This window comes from Ictidomys tridecemlineatus, chromosome 1 (assembly GCF_052094955.1).
Source record: "Ictidomys tridecemlineatus isolate mIctTri1 chromosome 1, mIctTri1.hap1, whole genome shotgun sequence".
In the NCBI taxonomy this organism is placed as follows: Eukaryota; Metazoa; Chordata; class Mammalia; order Rodentia; family Sciuridae; genus Ictidomys; species Ictidomys tridecemlineatus.
In genome coordinates, this window is record NC_135477.1 from 99754682 (window position 1) to 99764171 (window position 9490).

Consider the following 9490-nt stretch of genomic DNA (forward strand, 5'->3'; position numbering starts at 1 on the left):
TCAAGCTCAAGTCTGTATACCTCCAAGCCTTGTGATATTATGAAAAAAAAAACATACACACAAACACTTATTTAGTGTTTAAATAATGTGTATGGGTCCATGTGCATATCATAGTGGGCTTGAAAATTCCAGACCAAGACTGAGACAGGCTACTAGGTAGTTTTGTTTTTCTATCATGGACTTTAAACTAACCCCAGAACCCATCTCCATATATCCTGGGATCAGGTGGGCATCAAAGGGCCCTTGGTCTGCCACCCTTCTTTTGTCTCCCACTGGTCTCTGTTGAAGTAAAGTCCACTGGGTTCTGCTGACCTCCAACACTCCATCAGCACTCTGTTAGGGCATTCTGTATTCTCTCTCATCCTACCATAGCATGCTTTGATTTCCCTAGCTGCTCTCAGTAACCTTAGTCACTGCTCTTAAGAACTATGGATTTGCTGCTGAAGGCTCTTCTCAATTCAGCCCCTCAGCCCTTCCCTCATCTGCTGGGCTCTGCTGCTTTGTTGGACATGGCGTTTCTTTCAAAGGTGTGAGCTCCCTTCTGACTATATTCTGAGAGTGGAAGCATAACCTCCCACATTCTCTATCTCCCGTCTTCTTGAACCTGTTGGGGATCCTATTGTCCTTCTCAGGACCTAGTGGCATGTAGGTACTAAACAGCTCTCCTTTTAAATCTCTTCATCTTTGCACTGGAAAAGCTCCTTCCTTCCCCTTTTCAGTGGTGGGAACTAACCGTTTTCACACTGTGTTTTGTGATAGAATCTGTGGTGCCTGGCTCTTTCAGGCTCTTGGTCTTTGGCAGCTTCCAATCCCTTTCTTCTTCTTCTTTTTCTTTCTTTCTTTCTTTTTTTTTCATTCTCCCCTCCCCATACTGGGAATTGAGCCCAGATATGTTCTACCACTGGGACACGTCCCAGCCCTTTTTATATTTCATTTTGATGCAGGACCTCCCTAAATTGACCAGGTTGGCCTCAAACTTGTGATCATCCTGCCTCAGGCTCTTGAGTCCCTAAGATTACAGGCGTGTGCCACTTCACCCAACTGCCCTTTCTTCTCTTTAAGGGTTGTCTTTTGAGATGATCCTCTCTACCGTGGCCAAGAGCTGCTGAGTGCCTTAGTTTATTTCTTTAGTCTATATCCTTGCTTTTCTCTCCACCTCCTTGGTACTGGGAATCAAACCCAGAGGCGCTTTACTCTTGAGCTTTTTTACTCTTAAACTCAGTTCTTTTTATTGTTTATTTTGAGACAAGATCTCACTAAATTGCCAAATTGACCTTGAACTCACAATCCTCATTCTTCAGCCTCTCAAATCGCTGGGATTAAAATGCATGCCACTGGCACACATCCTCCCTCTTTTTGAGGCAGAATTTCCTTTCTCCCTCCCTCCCTCCCTCCCTCCCTCCCTCCCTCCCTCCCTCCTTTCCTTTCCTTTCCTTTCCCTCCCTCCCTCCCTCCCTCCCTCCCTCCCTCCCTCCCTCCCTTCCTTCCTTCCTTCCTTCCTCCCTCGGGGATTTAACCCAGGGGCACTTTACCAGGAACCACATCCCCAGCCTTTTGTTTATTTTGAGATAGGGTCTTAAGTTGCTGAGAGCCTCCTTAACTTGATAAGGCTGGTGAGGCAGTATTTTCTGTTAACCTACTAGTACAAGAGAAATGTAGGAAAGAAAAACTTCAGAGATTATTTCAAAATATTATTTTATATTTTTGCACAGAGATGTGTGTATTTGTGTGAACTATAATGTATTAAAGTAATTGTCTTCTATGAGGGTAGTGTCCTAACATCATAAATATGGGTCTTATAGTTACTTTTCACAAATATTCAGGATTTATTATCTGCTAATGAAGCAAAACTAATATGTGAAGGGATGCTACACTTTTATGATTCACAGCTACACTTTCTTTAGCAGAGAAGCAATTAAGATGTGTGAAAAGCACTCATTTTTGTGTGTGTGAAAAAGTAATCAGCTACCATTTCTCAAACATATCCTAACTGTCTTTTGTGCTAAGACCAATGCAAATGTGAACTATAAAATTTTAGCCGCTGGGAAATTTTATTCTAATTTCATTGCAGTTTAATTATTGAAATCTTCAGCTGACTAGAAGATGATTCTGAACTGTGCTAAGGTTCGGAAACACACATATCTGAATTTGACCTGCTTGACTTATTTGTGTTAGTGGCCATATCCTGGCTGCATGGCCAGGGTCCTGCATTTCATACTGGAAAGCTCTTTCTGCCATGAGATCACATAGAACCTGAGCATAGAGTCGAGACTCAGAGGGAGGGAAGGAAAGTCAATTCCATTTGGCACCTCATCCAGCTGCTTTCTGCACATACACTTTGACATGACAGAAAAAGGGATCATTGAAATCTCATTTCTGTTAAAACAAAATGAAATTTATAAAACACAAAACATATAGAAACCTCTACATATGTAAAATCTGTATGTGTTTAGAAAAGTCCAGAAAAACCCATATCAGTATGTTCACAGTAGGAGCTGGGGGCATTGCTCAGTGGTAGCGGACTTGCTAGCATACAGAAGGTCTTGAATTTGATTCACCTGCAACACCACAAAAAAAAAAAATTTACAATTATTACTTCTGAGAGTGAAGCTGAAAACGGTTGGTGAGATGGACTTTGCTTTCAATTTAAACAACTCTATAGTGTTCTGATTTTATTTTCCTCATTCATATAGTCCACTTGATATAGTAGGAAACATATTTTTTTTGTCTCTAGTTCCTGTTACAGAGCACATACAATTCTTAAAACTTTCTCAATGTTTCCATAGCCAAATTATGGAACCAGTATAGATGTCCATCAATGGGTGAATGAATGAAGAAAATGTGGCATATATTCAGAATCTTTTTTTGCATGTGTACCAAGGGTTGAACCCAAAAGTACTTAAACACTGGGCCACTCAGGCAACTTTGAACTTGCAATCCTCCTGCCTCACGTTCTTGAGCTGCTGGGATTAGAGGTGTGTGTCACAACACCCTGCTACACAATAGTTATATTCAGCCATAAAGAAGAATGAAATCATATAATTTGCAGAAAATGAATGGAGCTTTATATTAAGCAAAATAAGCCAAATTAATGAAGTCAAAGGTTATATGTTTTCTCTCATGTGTGGCAACTTAAGAGGAAAAAGAAAAAGAAAGGTAGGGGGAATCTCATGAAAATCGAGAGGTGGTGACTAGAATATAGGAAAGGGACCAGGGGAGGGAGGATGGGAGGGAGGAGAGGAGGGAAAGAGGAATTACTGGGGAATGATATTAGCCAATATATTATTATATTGAGTGCATGTATGAATACATAACACCAATTCCCACCATTGTATACAACTATGATGCAACAATAAAAAAAATGTAGGGAGGAGAACTTTCTGGATGCTGGGAGTGTCTTTTGCTATTCAGTAACAAGCCACTGACAAGATTTGAGTTCATGCTAATGAGCTGAGAGGGTGGGGTCCCTAGGGGCCTGCCACCCTAAAGATCAGCTGATTACAGGATTAGAGGTTAGGAACTATTGGCCCCACCTACCAACTTCCTGGAAAGTGTAGGGGCTGGAAGGAAGTTCTATAAAATCTCTCCATGAGGTTTGATGAGTTTCTGGGATGGGGAACACAGGAAAGTTCTGGAGTAGTGTTTTCCAGACAGACATGAAAGCTCTTTGCTCCACTGCCTCACCTTGTCCCTCCTGTACCTTGCCTTGTTCACCTCTTCATTTGGTTACTCATCTGCAACCTTTGAAATAAACCAGTAAATGTAGGTAAAGTGTTTCCCTGTATTCTGTGAATAATCTTAGGAAATTATTGGACCCAAAAATTATGCAGGAACCTCAAAAACAGGTTGTAGCCTGAGACAGGATTGACATTTGAAGTGAGGGGCAGTCTTGTGGGACTGAGACCTTAACCTGTGGAATCTGACCCTATTTCTAGATAGATTGTGCCATAAACGAATTGAATAGAGATTAGTGTCAAGCCCACCCCCCCACACCCCCATGGGGTATGCTGGGGAAATGTTGGGAGTGGTGCAGAACTCACAGTTTAGGTCAAAGAAGTATTCTGTGCTAAGTATGAGAATAAAGAGAAATACAGTTTGGGTGTTTTTCTTTTACATCTGTCAAGGGACAAAAACTACAACTTAATTTAATTTTAGTTGTTTTTATTTTCTCATTCTAGGATTGGACAACACTTTATTTCATAAAAATAGAATTAGTATTCAGATGGAGTGAAAAAAATTTGGATTTATAGACAGAGACTGACTAAAGAAAGCAAAAATCAAAAGAATAAAAGGTGGAATGGCCATTTTTTATTTACTTTTCTTATGAGGTGGGGACAGAATAATAGAAAAATAACCAGTTTTTTAGCATGAGGATATTTCAGGTTATTTCATTTGTATAAAAATTAATTTCAAGCTGGGTGTGGTGGTGCATACCTGTAATCCTAGGGAGGTTGAGGCAGGAAGATAACAAGTTCAAAGCCAGTCTCTGAAACTTAGTGAGGCCTAAAGCAACCTTATGAGATCTAGTCTCAAAAAACAAAAGGCTGGAGATGTGTGGCTCAATGGTGAAGTGCCCCTGGGTTCAATACCTGGTACAAAGGGGGGAAATATTTAATTTTATTATTATTATTAAATAAATCAACTGAAACTGACTTATTTGAGATATTTGACAGTTATTACCCCACTTCTGATTAATCACAAGGTCTGATAAATGGGTTCATCTCAGCTCGGTGACATAAAGATCTTCAGTGTAAGTGGCTACATTTTGATTTTTACCCTGATCTATTGGAACCCTGCACTTAATCCAAATCATTGGCCTGTAATTTTCATACAACACACCTATCATTGTAGTACTTGTTGAAAATTTTTGTTTTTAGAACATCAAATGCCAGCATCATGATGGGACAGGTCATGTTAGAAGGGTTGTTAGAGGTGTTCACTTTATTCGGATGCAGTTAGGTGTGGGAACCAATGCTGTTATGCAAAGAAGCATGGTTATGCAAAGAAGCACAGAGAGAAATATGACCTCTTCTGTAGAAGGAGGTCTGAAATCTACAGGCCTCAGCCTGACTCTTATACAATATGTTCCTCCCAAAGCTGATCTAATACACTCAGCAGCAAGTAAGTCACATATTAATTCTTTCTCTACACTGTCTCTGCCCAGCCACCCAGAAATGCAGTATATTAATGAAGTGAAGGATGTGCAGCAAGCCCAGTTCTGTGGTTGGGACATTGCCCTGGCACACCTCCTACTGACATGTGCCACTCCTGGAATGCTGGGCCACTCCACCCTCAGACTCACTTCTGGCTGAACTGGGGGCATCCTGGCTCCAGCAGAGAAGAGGCTTCAGTCCTGGTTTTCACACTTGAACTTTTGGATCAAGAATAAAAGCCAAAAAATGCAACCTATCCCAGGCAACAGCCAGGATGTTGATGCTGCCAGGCAATTCCTGGCTCACTGGACCACCACCTCCTACTTTTGGACCAAGGTTCATGATGCAGACCTTGCTGACAAATCACTCTTCCTGCCAGATTTCTTCTTTGCTTAAGTTAGCACCTGGTAATAAGTTGTGCACTTTACAAAGTATATTAATAATTTTAGACTAGTGAAATACAGAAAAAATAGATGCAATATTTATTTTTAAATGATGGCCTTGGGAACTAGAAGAGCTTTAGAGAAGGTGGGATTTTATTTTTAGTACTATATCTACTCTAACAAGCTTAAATTTTCTTGTAATATGTTGCCACCGACATGTGATTCATCATATCGTCATCTCGGTTCTAGTATGATAGTGTTCTTTCTCTACTCAGAAATGTAAAGTGCATTGGATTTAAAATGCTCTAAATAGTTCTTAATCTATTTGGAAGAGTTGACTATGGCTTAAAGTAAATAAACATGTTTACGGTACCCATTAATACAATAGATGGTAGTAAAATATGGTTTAGTAAATCTAAGAATTTTGAGAGAGTGATAGACTTCATAATAATGGAGATTATTTCAAAGCTTTGCTTCTGCTACTGGCAATTAAACATTGAATTTGCATCTCATTTCCATATAGTCTATTCATGTCACTTTATATTTAATTGGTAAATTTACCTTAAACAATATATTCCTGGCTTCATTGTATTTAAAATTTATTTTGAAAATCAGAGGCACAGAAAAGCTAGCAAGGCTTGCACATTGTAGTGGTAATCTGTAAACCCAGCTACTTAGGAGACTGAGACAGGAGAATTGCAAGTTCAAGGCCAGTCTGGGTTACTCACTGAGATCTCATCTAAAAAGAAAAAGAAAGAAAGGGAGGGAGGAAGAAAGGGAGGGCAATTAGCTAGCAGACATTTAATGAACACATGCCCAATAAAGCAATCCCAGTCATCTCCTGACACCAAACCAGCTACACATTTTATTGGAACAAACTGCATCCAAGGCTGACATGTCCAAACAATTGTATTTTATTGCTGCTATTCTTAATGCCATTTCAGAACTTTATTTTCTATTTCTTATTTAACTAGTATCAAGGAGATATCAATACTGTTCCAAAAATGCTGAACAGAGGGTAGAAAATAGAATTTTCAATACAGCGAGTGGGTTATCTGGTGAGCACCAACAGAGATTCCCATAGGTGCTCAGACTGGTGGAACATGTTTTTTTTCTTGATCATAATTATATTGACCTTTTCATACATGAGAGCATAGAGTTTAAACTGTGTATCTGAGACTATAGAAGGTTAGAAACTTTATTTTATGTTTCCTATCTAATCACTTTACCTTTCAGTTCTGAAATTTGTGATCATCACATGCATTCTTACTATGAAAATGATGAACACCCTCAAGTAAGGAGAACAATTTCCTCTATTTGTTCCAATTTTGACCTTGGGGAAGACAGAAAGTTTTTTTTATTAGGCTTTTTAATTTTTTAATTTTTTTTCATGTAATAAATTTTATTAAGTTAAGACAGTGTCCTTGAATGTTTTTCTCCATTTGAAACATCTTCTTTATTTTTTTTGGCTTCCTCAGATTTGATTTATCTCTAATATTTAAATAGCATATATATACTCAAAGTGGATAGAGAGATGTGATGGGAGGGGAGGGGCGGGGAAGGGGGAATAGGAAGGACAGCAGAATAAAATAGACATCATTATTGCTGTACATATATAGGTGACTGTATGATCAATGTGATTCTGCAACCTGTTACAATCAGAAAAATGAGAAATTATACCCCATTTGATTCAAATGTATGAATTGTCAAGATCATTGTACTGACATGTGTAACTAATAAAAAAAAAAATGCAGGAACCTAGCAGGGTGTGGCAGCACATGCTTATAATCCCAGCTGCTAGCAAGGTTGAGGCAGGAGGATCTTGAGTTCAAAGCCAGCTTTAGCAATTTAGCAAGGCCCTAAGCAATTCAGTGAGACCTTGTCTCTAAACAAGAACAACAAAAAAGTCTAAGGATGTCACTCAGCGGTTAAGTGCTCCTGGGTTCAATCACAGTACTAAAAAAAAAAAGGTAGACTTTTTAATTATTATTATTATTATGCTTAAGTGTTCAGATGAAGCAAGCTGTGCAAAACAAAACTCACATTTCTCAAGAGATCCAACATTAATTAATTCCTGACTGCATTCCATCAAAGAATATGGATACCTATGTGTACTTATATTTTAGACTCTATGGTTTTGTTTCCAGTATTTAAAACTTCACTTCTTGTGCTTTTGACGTATGAGAGTCTTCCTTTTGGAGGTCCAAACAGATTGAAAAACAAATTGTGAAATCCAACAGCACTAAGGCACATTGCATCACTCCACTCTCCGCCTCAACGCTCCCTTCCCACTTTCTGCCTCAAAAGATTTCCTAACATCCTGAGAGCATCACCAGTGAACTGACATTTTAAAAAGACTGAAATGGTTTCAAAGCTCCTGAAGCATTTGTATACGGAATGAATCTACGTAATCTCAAATACATATATATGTCTCCTTCCACCTCAAAGGTGGTGGAAAGGAACGCTGTCGTTTTGTCATTAAAACAATATTCAGATGTCATTTATTTTATTTTACTCATCATTCCCAGTATTTTGTTAAGAGGCAAACAAAGAAGAATTAGTTCTGGCAATTTAAAATTACCACAGTACAAAAAATAAAAATAAATAAATTTTAAAAAATCACAAGGCTGTGTCAGCTTTGTTGTCTTTGCAAGACCCGTGAGCGCAAGTCTGTTCTCATTGGTGAAGGCATCGCCAACCAGGGGCGGGGCCACAGCAGCTTCTGTTACAAAACCCTGAAGCTGGAGAAGTTCTGAGTGGTTAGCTCCTTTATAGTCAGTGGGGGCAATCCCAAAGACAAAGCTAAACCACGCTGAGTTTTGATATTTTTCTCAACAAACAATTGTCAGTACCTGTTACGTTAGCTGCCATCATCATCATCATCAGTTGCAGCAGCTTTGGTCATTATATTTTCAGAACAGAGATAAGTGCTCCGCACACCAAAGCAATAAATTAATATTTATTGAATGAATGAATGATTCAGTTAGTCAAGAAATAAGAACTGTTACTTAAAAAAGAATAATGTTATCTTTGTTTTACTGTGTAACATAATGGCACTTGATAACTAGCTATATTCAATTTATTTTGTTTCAGATTTTTTTTTTTTTGACATCAGGAAGCAGGGCTTTATTCTGCAATATGGAGGAAACATGGTTTGCCCACCTGCCCCAGACATAAATCGTTACCACTCAGGAACTGGCCGGCAATGCCCTTTGTAGACCCCTTGTAGGTTCTAAAGACAAACCAGTCTAAAGACAAAAATTCTTTCTTTTCTTAAACACACCCGTATCATTATTTACAGAATTCACTTTTGTACTAGTATCAAAAATTATACTAAAAAATTATCACTATACTAACTTTATTTTTCCCCTCTTATATTTCTTTGCTGTATCTCTTCACTGTCCCGCTGACTTTTGCTTCCTATTCTCTTGGTATATACTGTGTCCTTATCCTTCTTTAGGTTTTCTGCACATCTCTTGGCACCCCGGATGACTCTCTGCTCAGATTTATTCTCCAGTCTAGGCTGCATGCCAGGCTTTCTGGACCTCAGACACCTGAAGTCTGAATTTGTGGTTGCTCCTTTCTCTTCCTAATTCCTCATGGGGACTGCCACACTTCTGTCCCTCACTTCCTCCTCTGCTGTGTGAGGCTAGGAAATCTGATTCCTGAAACTTTACTTTTCTTCTCTCTTTGGCTTAGAGCCAGTGAGGTGAGATACTTAGCTTCATGTTGGTTTTCCCTCTCTTTATGGATGTCCTCTATAAGTACGTCTGTCTTACAGTATCCCTCCAGATTGGCCCCAGGACCAGTAGATACCCAAATCTATAGATGCTCAAGTGTCTGACATAATACACATAATATTTCTATAGAACCTATGCATATCCTCCTATATCTCTAAATTACTTAGAAAATCAATATAGTGTAAATGCTACAAAAGTAGCTGTTACAGTTCAT